This window comes from Caloenas nicobarica, chromosome 4 (genome assembly GCF_036013445.1).
Source record: "Caloenas nicobarica isolate bCalNic1 chromosome 4, bCalNic1.hap1, whole genome shotgun sequence".
Lineage (NCBI taxonomy): Eukaryota > Metazoa > Chordata > Aves > Columbiformes > Columbidae > Caloenas > Caloenas nicobarica.
Window position 1 is genome coordinate 38,977,834 of NC_088248.1, and position 14,023 is coordinate 38,991,856.

Below are 14,023 nucleotides of genomic sequence, written 5' to 3' on the forward strand. Positions count from 1 at the left end.
CACTGTTGCACTCATTTAATGCAGCAGCAAAAACTTCAGGTAATTCATTTTGAACTCCCAGAAGAAAACTACATTTTGCATTTATGTTTCTGAGCAGCTAGAAGAAAACATGAAATACTATAATCAAATCAAACACTATAATCGAAGTTCATTATGATACAGCCACAACAACAGATCAGTGCAGCTGCTGGGGAGCAGAGCCATTCCCAGCTGGTGGCCGAACTGGCAGCACAGGTCAGGCGGCCACACTGCAGGGCAGGCAGCAACCGCACAGTCCTGATGCACCGGAGTGGTGACAGCAAAGGGTCCCACCAACAGCCCAGTCATCACTGGGCAAAGTAATAGGCCAAGGTCAACCCAGGAACCCCATGCAGTAACTTGGGAACAGGGCTAAGAGAAGCCAGCTGCAACACAACAGAGCTTAAATGGAGCCCCAGGACTGGCTCCAGGTGAGGGTGGTCAGGGCTGTTAATGCCAGTTACTACACTCAGGTCCCTGACAGTACCTGAACTTAGGCTGAATTACTTTCTAAGCAAGTTTTAGTATCTGTGTATTAACTTCCAAGAATCAAAGCTGACGTAAAGATAAGACCCATGTATTTTGCAAGTTTTGAAGCACAGAATTTCAAAGCAAATCTACTCATTATCTTCAAGATAAATTGCAGACGATTTATCTTTTATTTTGTACTGTTTCTGGAGCTTACACTTGAAGACACGATTTGGTACCTTCCTGAGTTTGCAAATGTAGCGAAAGAGTATTTTACAAAATGTGAATATGTCTTCTATGCTGCATGTTTTTTTATACGCTTACCATATGCTCAATGAAAACAATGTTAGAACAGGATATCTTGGACTATGCTCCCTTTGTCACTGGTGATGAAGTGCTGGGAGCTGTCTTGTTTTTCAGACACTGTCTTCGAGAAAGCAGAAAGACAAAGCAATGAACGCATTCCTAATATTACTTTTCTGTGTAAATAACTATTATCTTTCCAGATAAGTATTTTTAAAAGAAAAATCTTTTAGTACATGTCTTTCTGCTGGAGTATGCTGGGTTTTACAAGTTTTCTTATTTTGGGCAGTGGAATAGTATAGAATATTATTTTTCCCAGTACACTTAGTCCATGTTGGCCAGCTCATTCAGATGTCTGAAAAGAAGGGTTAAAAAATGCAATTTCGTTTTCTATCCTAGCAAAATGTAAATTCAGTAATATCCAGGACTATGCCTTAAAGTGAAGTGTGTTGTCAGAAGAGTCTTGAGTAAATAAAAGTATATTGAATTGACACCATAGTGTAACTTGTGGATGTTAATACTTCCAGGAGAGTATATAGGATCTCAGAGGTCAATGAAGTAGAGAAAATGTTGGCATTTAATTTTGCATGTGAATCCTGTCAGATGGAAAAATGTTTATGAAATGGATTAGGGATGAAAATAAGAATATTTAGCATTCTGAAATGGTGTCAATTTGACAAATTATGCAGACATACCATTTCAGTAAGGATTTATATTGGCATAGTTCTGTATTTAATGTTATTTTTTAAGGGACTGTTAACATTCCTAAGTTTATCTAAGGGGAATATGCATTTTACAACGTAGTCAGGTGAGCTGTAACGTCAAGGGTATTCAGGGTCAAGCCAGTTCTGAGATAACAGGAACAAGTTAGTTGACTGAAGTAATAACGTAACACTGGAAAAAACAGACTGCTAAGCAATATATTCTAATATCCACCTGTTCTTTGTACTGCCCTTTCCAATAGCACAATCAGCTTTATTAACTGCCTTGACAGAATAAAAATGTGTACATGTTTTGTTTGAGGGCAACAAAGCATTCACTCTCTAGCTTTGAGTGAGAAAGTTGGCAGTGTCCCTTTTGAAGCATTAGTTAGATTTTTTTTATAAACTGGGGTTTATTTGTTCCGCATTAGTAACAGCTGCAGGAATACCACCTCCATCAATAATAACCTCTTTAATTGCAGCTAACAAACCTTTTCCAATTAGCTGTCTTACTGAGGAGAAGCACATAGCAAAGGTTATGCATTGTACAAAAAAACTACTTACGAAACTCAGATGATGCCAAACCGATGACTTACTGTAATGCCTAGAAAGCTCCTCAAATACAGAATATGCCTCCCTCACAAACTGATTTCCTGGAGTGACCTGAGCTGCACACAAAACTCTATTGTTAGTATGAAAGCACTATGCCATTACAACAGGCAGTTTATTAAGATGTTCTTGCACTGTCTTCATACAGTTAATTCCTGCCATCCCCTCCAAAGAAACCACAAAAATATGTACGCTTTTATCAAGGGATTGTTCATTCCACAGTTGAAAACAGACATTCAAACCAGCCATTTCTGCTGTACATTTCACAGAATCATTTTGATGTGTTTCCAGGAAATCTTTTATCTTATTTACTCCAGACCTAAAATTCTGTTTCATTTGGTTGTCAATGCAAAGAGTTTTCCATAGTTTCTGATCTTTTTTTTTTCCTCTTCATCTTTCATCCTTTTCTGGTTTTCTTCTATTTTTTTTTCTGGTTTTGAATTCTACCGATAAATGCAATTACATAAAAAGTATTTGCAAAATTTTAGTTAAGAAATGCTAAATGTCTTCCAGAAATTCCATTGCTTTATAAATTTGATGCACATTTTGCATTTTCTCTCATATAAAATATTTTCAAAACAAAATCACAGTCAGTGCATATAACACTAGTAGTAACCTAGTAGTCAGGAAACATACCCACATACAGTGAAGAAAACCTGTCCAAGGACAAAATTATATTAAGGCTTTGGGTACTCTTTAAACTTTGCTCTGAGTAAAGGATGCCTATGTATGTCATCTTACATGCAAATTAGTTAATAAACAAACACAAAAACCAGCAGTGATATTCAACTGACTACCTCACATATTCAGACTAAACGAAACCTTTTTTCTCTTGTATTATTCAAACTTTTTGAAACATATTTATTTATTTTCAACATCAGCTACTATCCAAAATTATGATATTTTGAATAAACAACCTTTGTAAAAGAATGTTCACCACTCATTTGCTAATTAAGCTGTCTAAGAATAATACCACCTAGAACATTGGTTCTCTCACATGCCTTTGCCATTTCTCTGCCCTGTCCCATTTTCTTTGTATTAGCCAAGAAACAAAATAATTGTTATACAAGCATAAGTAGTGTGAACGACCCTTCTTTTAGGCCACTTTCCCTATAAGAAATCTATGTTATATTTAGATTTTATGTTCTGGATATCTCTAAGAAAAAAATATTCCTATAAACTTTATTAGTTAAATAATTGTATAAATGAAGCCAATGGAACTTTGACAGATGAAATTTTACTATTGTTATAAGTTTTGGTAAATCATATTTACTTTATCGGGGTTCAAAGTCAATGGACACCAACAACCGTAAGCATAGTCTCTGCCATCGTTTTGTGTAACTCCTCAAACTGCAAACACACTCTTAACTCCCACCAGTACAAGTTCCCATGAAAATGAAGAGCATCAAAATTGGCTACACAGGAAACTCTCTAACTTTCACTGCTTGCTGGCATATTACACCATCCATTCAACTTGCAGAAGAAAGGTAAGAAAAGGGTTCTTGATCAAACATACCTTGATGTCTGCAAAGGAGAGATGGAAACTTTTATGGGCTTCTGAGGCAGTTTACTCTGTGATTAAATACTCGTAGACAGCATGTCCCACGATGAAGCTTTAAATTTCTGTTCCTGAGACTCACTCGAAAGATTGTTTTCAGTTTAGGACTTAAAATGTATCATCCAGAAAAATCCTGTTAAAAATAGAAATAAGAATGTGATAATGGCTTGTTTACATAGAAATTCTACAACCACTCATCACAAAACTGTACGATATAATCTCAATACCATAAGTACAGTTACCTCAAAATAATAAAAGTTTTGTGTTAACTAATTCCTCAACATTATGTATTTACATATTGTAGTTGTCCATGTGTATGTATCTTTTCAAAAGTATATTATACATAATTATTACACCAATTCAATATAAAAGATATCTAATGCCTCCTCTAAAACTGTTTATATCAACATAAACTTCCTAACTCTCCAGGCTCTTTGGATTATTTTAGGATTTGAGTGTGACAACAAAGTTAATTAAGCTGCTCATTGTTTCTTTTGTTTTGTGCATCACCCTTCCTCCTTCTTGTTATGTAAAGTAAGATCGAGATTGAGTGGTCCTGTTAGATCCTGATTTTGCACACCAGATCTGCCTTTATTTCTGTCTGTACCACCTGTGCAACAACACAGTTAATGTTATTGCAAAAATTTTCTCAAAGACAGATTTATTACCTAACTTCCGTGGGTCATAGGCAACTTTCACTCTTGCAGAAATTTCAAAGCAAGTAATATATGTGTTAGAATGCTTACATGGCATCTTCAAATTTCAGAGCCTTTTGTGAAAGCATTACAAAAAAACTCCTGTCTTTCATCTGCAGATTCTTTGGATCCAGTCAAGTTTTGGCAACAAAGCCAGAAATTGTATTCCAAACAGTCTGAAGTTGTTGTTTCTAGTAATCCACTTGGATGAATAATTGTTTCAGCAGCTCCCTCAGTTGTCTCGCTGACAGCTTTTAACTTTTATATGCATGCTTGCATCATATTAAAGGCTGGTTGTTTTGGCTCTTCACACCTGCTTCCTCCCAGGTCCACATTCTTCTGCTGAATGGCTGAATATTTTGCATGATTATTTGTAACATTTCACCTGTTAAAGAGAGTTCAATAGTTCACTGATGAGTCAGTTTGACTCCCTTCTCTAAACTAATACCACCAGCTTCACATAAAAACCAGAAAATTTCTTTGTAAAGCATCACTGAAAATCAAATGACATCTCATTCAATAGTTACAAAAAACCATGAATTTAGAATTAACCATCCCTTCTTTGGTAGGGAGCATCCAATACAAGGTGCACATCTGATGCTGTAGAATTTAAAGCATGAGGAAGCATACCTGCAGGTAACTGCATGCTTTGCCTGTTTGTCTTGATTCTAACCAAGGTATCAAAGAGGACCAGAAGGGAGGTGTGCATATCTTATCACACTTTTTTGTGTTTGATAGTGAGTAGAACTTCTTATATCTGGAATATATTTTTATGCAGCTTTTCATCACTACCTTCTAAAGGTACTCAATTCATCCCTATATTTTTTTAAATTTTTTTATTTTACCTAGAAATAATCCCTGTTAAGGAAAAGGAAAAAGCTTGATCCTGTCAAAATGGAGAACATGTTTAACAGCTTGTTTTACTTAAAGATCTTGGACCTCCTTTTTTCCAGTTCATCAGTGCTAAAGCATCAAGACTGCACACCTACAATGTTCAGTCATTAGCTCTGAAGCTGCAATGCCTAGAGGGAGATGTACTTTTAAGTATAAAATCAATTCTCTGACAAAATTTCTCTTGCTTTTGGCAGAACCAGTGGATTGAATTTGGGGGTCCAAGCTCTATAAATTGACTCCAAAATGAAGAAATACAAGAATTCCTAGTACTGCCACGCAAGTTTTCACTGCCACTGAAAGGGTCCTGCTTTCTCCTTGTTGTAGTTTAGACCCAGCTGGCAACTAAATACCACCTAGCTGCTCACCCACTCCTCCCATCTCCCCTTTGGAATGGGGAGGAGAATCAGGTAAAAAAAAAAAAAGAAGAAAAAAAAAAGGTAAAACTTGTGGGCTGGGGTAAAAACTGTTCAACAGGACAGCAAAGGGAAGAGATAAACAATAACAACAATAAAAGAACACACAAAGCAAGAGATACATAATGCAATCGCTCACCACCTAGAAAACTATGCCCAAACTGCTCACAAGCAGCAATCCCTCCCTCAGCCAGCTTCCCCAGTTTATATACTGAGCATGATGTCATATGGTATGGAACTACCCTTTGGCTAGTTTGGGTCAACTGTCCCAGCTGTGTCCCCCCCCAGCTTCCTGTGAAAATAAGCTATATCCCAGACAAACACAGGACACTCCCAAGTTCTGAGGCTTACTTTATGTCATCTCTAAAAGCACCTATTTTTAAAAATAGTTTGCTACGTTATTTATGTCTAAAAGTAAATTGTAAATTTACAATGGAATGTAACAATGGACACAGGGACTTCAAACATAAAACATGTATTTGCAAATCAGAAGTATGTAGAACACTTCACCCTGGAAGAAAAAATATATGGTTTAGGTTATAAGCCATTAAACATGTGCTATGGTAGAATACAGCACTCCCTAATTGTAAACACAGGTGGTTGTATTTTCAACCAACATTATTTGGTGCTTTGTCTGACCTCTTTTCATTTTACATCAGAGAGAAAAGAAAATTTATGTTACATTTTTACATGATACAGCCTACCATAAAACAAAAAGTAAGTTTCTGTTGCTTGTCCATATGATATTCACCACGTCTGGAATATTTCTGCCACCACCTTTTTCAGCACCTGTCTATTGGCCAATCAGAAAAAAGCAAAAGGCCTGAAGTGTCTCCAGCTTCATGGAAACTCTTTCCAAAAATACTCTCAAGTTAAGTGTCTCCCTAATAGAAGCTAGTGACTGACAAATCTCTCTGCAGCTCATTCTAAATAACCAGTTGTGTTTTAACTTTTTTTTTTTTTTTTTTAAATTTAGTCCTACTGAGGTTAGCAGCGGAAGTGATCAGCTGTTCAGTGTTCCTCCTTCAGCACTCATTCCTCTTCCCAGAAGCATGGATGTCACATTCTTGCACATTTGTCTTTGTTTAGCACTATGACTGCTGGCAGCAACATACAGCTGTCTACCCTTATCTTGCACCAGACATGTTTTCAGGTGGCAGGCTGAGCCTTCCTACAGAGCACAGGAATATATTTGACATAACCAAAAGGCAGCTTGCAATAGCTGTTAAAAAGTTAAAGTAAGGGTGTATTATGATAAAAGGAAAAAGAGAAGTAAATATTTATTTTCCTGGAGAACAGCATTTCAGTTTGTTAAAAGAGGCACATTCCTTTTTCAAAGTTAATCCCTTTGTAATGAAAGGCTTTAATCTGGTATTGAACTTCGGCGCTGTCTGTGCCTGCTCGGATCAAACACATTTCACATGCTAAGAAGGAATCCAAGTACATGACTGGCTGTGAATATAAACATATAAAATATGGGCTATAGGCTTGCAGTTAAAATTAATCTAATGGAGGCCATTTTCCTTATGAAAAGGAAAGTCTAACTGAGCTGCATTGACAAAGGCTTAGTATTACATCATAAAAACATGGCATGTGATGCTACAAAGCATTTTTCTCGTTGACCAGCTATGAAATTTTTATGATATGCATAAGTGCAAACAGTTTTAATTTTTTTAAAAAAAGAGATTCGTTTGAAATGTGTTTTTCATAGAGCCATCCAGGTAGCAGCTAATGTGAGTGGGACTGAAGCACATACTTGAGGTTAAGTGGGAGTTCCATACTACGCAGGGCATAGCGAGATGGATAACTTTTCAGTTATGGTACTGGGAGGGATAACAAATGTAATTAATTTACAAAACAAAAGAAATGGTAAAGCCACATGAATATGATTAACATTTGGAGGCTATGGGACAAAATCAACTTAGAGAAGAGTAACAGTTGATGCAGTTAAGTAAAATGAAACTAGACAAAAACACAGCTAAAGTCTTGAATGTGGACTCCTTAAAAGAAAATTCTTTAAGAACTAGGCTAGGGTTAATTCTGCTTTGCACGATCAGGACACTTAAATTAACTACCTAACACTTATAGTTTGCTTTTGTTCTTTCAGTGTATGAGATACCAGCCTAAGTTAGAATGTCACTTTCGTGACGCAGATTTTCCAGTAGACTGTTTTAGTTATAATTTATTTCACTTCTCTCCTTAGAAAATTATGTAGGACTAAACTGTGCTAATACATTATGTAATACATATATAATATAATATATAATACATTATATAATACAAGAGTGCTTAAATTTCTTAAATTTATCACATAATCTGAAATCTCTACATGCTAGACTACCCAGCCTCAATTACATTGCCACGTGCTACACTGCTGATTTTTATCCTTGCTTTCTCTACCCTTGTGAAACTGCATCAGTCCTGTCTTCTGTAACTTTCACTCCTTTCCCCACATGTTTCTTAATTCAACATGAGATAGATTTCTTGGGTTTTGTTTGTTTGTTCTTGTGTGTGTTTGCTTTAACAGCATCAGCTGTATTATAGGCTTGCTTAAATTCTTACTTGTATAGATTCCCAAAAGTTAAAACCAGGAGTGGCCTTCTTACTTAAACCACAGAAGACCGTCAGTTCCAGTTTGTTGACACCTCATTTCTTGTCTTTTGATACTATTATATAATATGGCTTAAATATGTTAATGGCATCAGGCAGTGACAAGGCCTTCTCTAGGCCCCCTGCACAGATGCAAGCTGCGCCTATATGCATTTTTAAGGACTTTTATTACAAAAAATATCAGTACCGATATATCAGATTGTCTATGCATGTTCTCTGTTCTGAAGAGGGATTTCAACGAGAAGGGTGTAAACACCGCAGGGCCTAATGCACACACAGGCCCCTGCCTGAAAAGTTTGATGCCACATTCCTCAGCAACACCTCCTGGCAGCCGCGATTGTACCGCAGCCTCCACCACGACACGACATGAATCGAGTGCGTGTGACAGTGTTGTGAGCCTGGAGGGAGTTTAATGAATGCCGGGGTCTGGCAAAAAGCAAAGAGGCTGTTGGTGTCACTGGCTCAGGTGGCTGGCTGAGGCCACCACCCAGGCCAGGCCACTGCCCACGCTCAGGTAACTTGGGCAGGGACATCTTCACCCCAGCACAGTGTTTCTTGGCAAGGATGGAATAGCTTTGCTCTACACGTCTGCGTCTTCATGCTGAATTCTGTGAGGGCATGGTGTGCTTCACAGCCCCAGATGCCAAAAGTGTATTAATCACTATACACAGGGGCTCAAATTCCAAATAAAATTCCTCTGAGATTTTAAGGGATCTTGAAGACACCCACTGTGGCAATTTGTCCATTAGTTTAGTTTTTACCTGTCTGGCTAGTGATAGATTGGAAAACACGGCATCTTGAGAGAGAGTAGTATTACAAGTGTTCTAATAGTCTTCAGATAAGGGACACTGAATTACAGGTTTCTTAGTGTGAGGTAGGTTAACTCAGCAAGACCTTAGATACCATAGATCTTGGACTGAGAAGCCTTCATCTCTTCCCTAGTTTAAGTAACAGTATCAGGTCTTTGTGAGTTGCCTTCTTTTCTGTTCTATGGTTTCCTTTCCTACTCACAGCTGTGATAATTCCAGAAAGCTGTGATATTTTTAAGTTTATCGAACTGTTGTTACTTGTAGCCCTTCAGTCATGTTGTTGATTAAGTATTCTGTAAAAGAAAAGTGTGAGTTATTATTACTGTTCTTTTAGCCACTTAATTTTAACAATTGTTGTATTCCTTCTAGACCAAGTACCGGTACCACTGCTAGCAAAACTGAAGGTGTATGAGCTTTTCCATCACAATTCTGTGGATTCCTCCTAGGAAATTCCTCAGAGAAACTCTTCCAGAAACTTGGAAAAATTGTATTTGTGTACCACTGACACTGCTTGACTACTTCACTATGTTTGACACTTTCATATATGTACAACAGGTAAGTACTTCCAATGCACTTTAAAAAAAACCCCACAGAGTAGCTTTAGCTATGTAACAGATTTATTTACAAATATATTTACAAGCAAAATTAAACTTTTGCATACTGAGGGAAATCAAAAAGAAAACAAAGCTATGCATGGCATCAAACTACAGCAAGGCAGTGTTTAAACACAGGTGACCAGATTTAAAAAAAAAAACAAACAAAAACAAAAAACTTTTAGAGATGGAAAAAAATGTTAGTGGCTCAAAATAACTGGAGGATTCTGTGTCAACTAGTGAAGGGAGTTGTATCTGATTCTGCTGCTTAAAGTAGAAGCAGCTCTTAAAGATCCAGTTTACAGACTGGTGTTTGACTTTAGGTCTTGTGAAAGGAGATTGCCTACCTACTTGTATTTTATCCTGCTGGTATTTAGAGGAAGATAAAAACAGCAGGGACCACAACAGCGGTATTCTTTTTCTCAGGCAAGTACACGAATTACTATGGTAAAGACCCATGCTTGTTAGTGTATTTTGGTTTTAGGCCAATCAACAATGAAAATCTCTTGCATCATGTAACATCTTCATCAGAATGGAGAGCTTGTATAACCAGGACAGAGTTATATTATAGTTTATGATATGAGGCTCGGAATGACTCAGGCTGACTAGTATTAGAAACTATTATTAAGGTTTCAGGAGACCAATCTAGCAATGCTCCATCAAATCCACCAATAGAAAAAAAATACTATCTCTCCGGAGTTCTGTTCATCAGTTGAATTTGCCACAATACTGCAATAGGGAGTGAGCATGTCAGGCATAATATCCTTTATCCTGTTTGTAAGTTATTATTAATCTTCACATTTTACATGTAAATGCTAATTATTATATCATTATTGCATCATTGCATATTATTGTTCACATTCATCTTTCAAAACGTGTAGTTGTTCCAAAGTTTGAGTCCCTCCAGCATTTGCTTATAGCGATTTACCACAGTCCACCATCTTTGTAAAGGGGTGTACATGTTATTTTTCCAATAAAAATGGAAGATCTTGATCAAAAGTTAAGTTTCCTAAAGATTCAGCATAGGCCAAAGGATATAAGCACCTAAATGACATTGGGAAAATTTGTTCATGGCTTAATACAACTGTATAAAATCTTACTCTAATGAGTTTGCAAGTTATGATGAGTATTTCATTAACTTTTGAAGCCACTAGGAATAAACTGAACACAAATCTTTCACTTCCTGGACAAAGGTTTCTACCATGCTGTACAAAAAGTAATAGGCATACCTGATTTACAAAAATCATCAGTGCAACTATATTTGTAAAAGCTTAGTTCCTTTAAAAATTATCTCTGCAGGTGTCTCCAGGCAGATATATTTTCTTCCCAGAAGTGACAATTTAAACATGTAATTCCAAGAACCAGGATTTCATCCACCCCCTCCCTGTAGAAAATGCTGAAGACAGCCCAAGGCGGTTTTGTTGCTGTTTATATGCAGGCTATTTTTGGCTCCCATTCCAAGGTCCCTAACTCTTATGCATTTAGTGGAGAGGCCAGTGCCTGACACAGGGCCTGGATTCCACTCTGTGGGGTGACTGCTTAAAAATTAGGCATAGAGTGGTTAACTCTTACATGACCTGCTCCTTTTTTGTGTACAGTTTTTATCCTGGAATTTTTTAGAATGACAATTCTGTTCTGATTCGACACAGTGAAATTGCTGTAAAATAACATGAAATAAAATCCTTTTTATTAATTTCATTACAACACAGGAACGATCTCAAGTCATAAGAATGAGGTTTGTGCACATTATGAAATAAGTATTCCTAATCCAACAGTGAATCTGTTGAAATTCTCATTAGGAGACAGTAATTGCCTCTATGAAGATGCAAAGGAAGACACTATATTAACCACTGAAATAAAATATGTGATACCAACACTTAATAACACATAGAGGTGATCTGGGACCGATAGGGAGCTATGAGTCTCTTGTGCGCTTCTGTCACAGCAGTGGGTCCACTGCGCTTCCATTGTTACCAAGGAATAAACTTCATTAAAAGTGTACAGCAATGTTTAGAAGACCTTGAGATAAGAACAAAATGAATTCAGATCAGAAAGCAGATATAATGGATGCTGACAGAAGGGATGGAAGTCTGTAACATCCATTTGGAGCTACAATTTCTCCTATCTAGTCTAGAGAATTTAACTCCCAATAGGCTGTGATCTGGCAGAAACAATCCTACCTACACTTTGCTTTTGTTTCTGGAAATTATGTGATAAAGTCTGTAGATTAAACAAGCAGTCTTCAAGTTTAGTCCTCCCTTTCACTGAGTATTCAAAGGAAATGATGTGCCTGAAAAGGCACGAGCGTGCTCTTGGACGGAAGGTTTTTCTTCCCTTAGACAAAACTCTCACGGGGTTCTTAATGAGGTGAAAGGATTTCCTTGGAAAAGACAGTAAGGGAAAGTTGACTGTGCTATTCTTTACAATCTACAAGGCTATAGAAACCAGAAATGCATTTTGATTGTTTTAGTGTTAGTACATCTGTCGGTTGTACAGTTTTTTAGAGCATAGGTGTTTTTCCAGGGTTGGTATGTGTGTGTGTCATTTCTGAGGGAGATACTTCTTTTCTGATGATAGGATTGCTTCATTTGAAATGTGGAAATTCAAGAGGTAAATTTATTTATACAGTGTAGTATATGACTACAGATTAATAATTATCTATTATTACAAGAAGAGGTACCATTTCTGCTGATAACTCTAAAAATGTTAAGGGTCTTTTCCAACCTAAATGATTCTATGCTTTTTTCTTGTCCTGGAAGGAATTTTAAGGTACACAAGAAAGCTATTAGTTTTAAACTACTTTTAGTAGAAAAAGCCTATTATTTTACTTATTGTAACAAAAATAGTTTAAAAGTTAGAAACCTGTTAAGACAAAATGCTGTAGAAATAAATTATTTTTCAAAAATTAACTTTCACACATTGTGTTTTCTATGACCTGTGGAGGTAGGCCCTTTGACAATGAGTGAGATTCACATCCTAAAATTCCAGAATAATATTTTTAAACCACCAAAAATACTGTGTTAAATACGATAAAAATTGCTCATTTAAATGATTAAGTTCTCTGAATCTCTGAGTAGTAAGTACACAGAACTTTGTGCCACTTCCAGGCCCAACGTTGCTTCTGCTGGAATTCCAGATAGCGGCAGTCTGCTGAAACATGAGTTCAGTTACCAAATATAGATGAGTGGGGTAAGAATTACATAGTCACACAGGACAGATGTAACACACAGGCCACAGTCTTCTCGATGCTTACCCAGGACCAAGCAATCTTTAGTGAATAGCTGGAGCAACTTTAAGCCTACTTAGATAAAGAAGGAAAAAAGCAACTTTACCTGCTATTAATTATACTTGAGATTCTTCATATTGGCCCATTCATTCTAAGGTCTGTTTTATATTTTCTGCTAAATTTAGTTATTTTACTTTGGGGAGTAATTTTGCAGGATTTCAAAATTCAGAGGAAAAATATGTGACTTTTTAGTTTAAAAAAAAGATCTTACTAGATACTCTTCTTCCTTCATATTATTCCTTTGAACAGATTTGCTTTGGGTCATACTTTTTTAAGCAACAATTTTTCATCGGACAGGTTCCACAAATTCAAGATGCTTATGTTTGAAATGAGTCTTTTGATTTTCTGTGGTTTTCTATTTTTCATTATTTATCTTTTCAATACATTAATTTGATTAATTATTCAAATGTTTTCTTTTTGTAAATTGTAATGTAGTAAATTTTGAATTTACTATTTATCGTATTATTCCTTAGAGCATCTATATTATCTTCTGGATAAATATTTAACCAGTGTGATATTAAAATGTGTATTTACTTGTGAGTAATTTTTAAATATATAGCAAATAGTACCCCATAAATAATTTACACGTAATAATGCTGGAAGCATAGCTGAATGCTGATCTGCATGCAACACTGTATTTTATGTTTATGTCTTTAAATGATATAGTATATGGCTTTGCAGGTTACCTAATGAGTAATGATGATGAAAACTGTTATAAATACATTGTAGTCTAACTTGGAGAAGCTAGAAATAGCATTTGAAATTTCTAATTATGATCTTATATGCTACTTGATAGGGTTAGTGATACTTCACCTCCAGTTCACTATGGTTGCAAGTTGCCCTAAAAGAATAGTGGTTTTATGTATTACAGTGTGGCTGAAATAAGTCTTTATACTGGAAGCTTCCTTTTTCAGCTGTCCGAAGCTAGACATATAAATCTGTTTTTAGTCATCAGACCTTTCTCACCAAGAAGGCTTATCAGCATTAGACATTTCCAATAACCAGTACATATTTCATTTCATCAACTTTATCTAAATACCCAGCTTTGGATTGATTTACCTAAATT

General features: G+C 36.3%; 1 protein-coding gene across 3 annotated transcripts in view; it reads left to right on the forward strand.

Annotated features, from left to right (window-relative positions):
- Positions 1-12,903: 12,903 nt before the first annotated feature.
- The window catches only part of PALLD (palladin, cytoskeletal associated protein), a 195,647-nt gene continuing 194,527 nt past the window's right edge, over positions 12,904-14,023 (forward strand). For all 3 annotated transcript variants that reach the window (XM_065633184.1, XM_065633185.1, XM_065633187.1), the window contains exon 1: positions 12,904-13,053. The gene's annotated coding sequence lies outside the window, so the exon portion shown is untranslated. The remainder of the gene's footprint in view (positions 13,054-14,023) is intronic.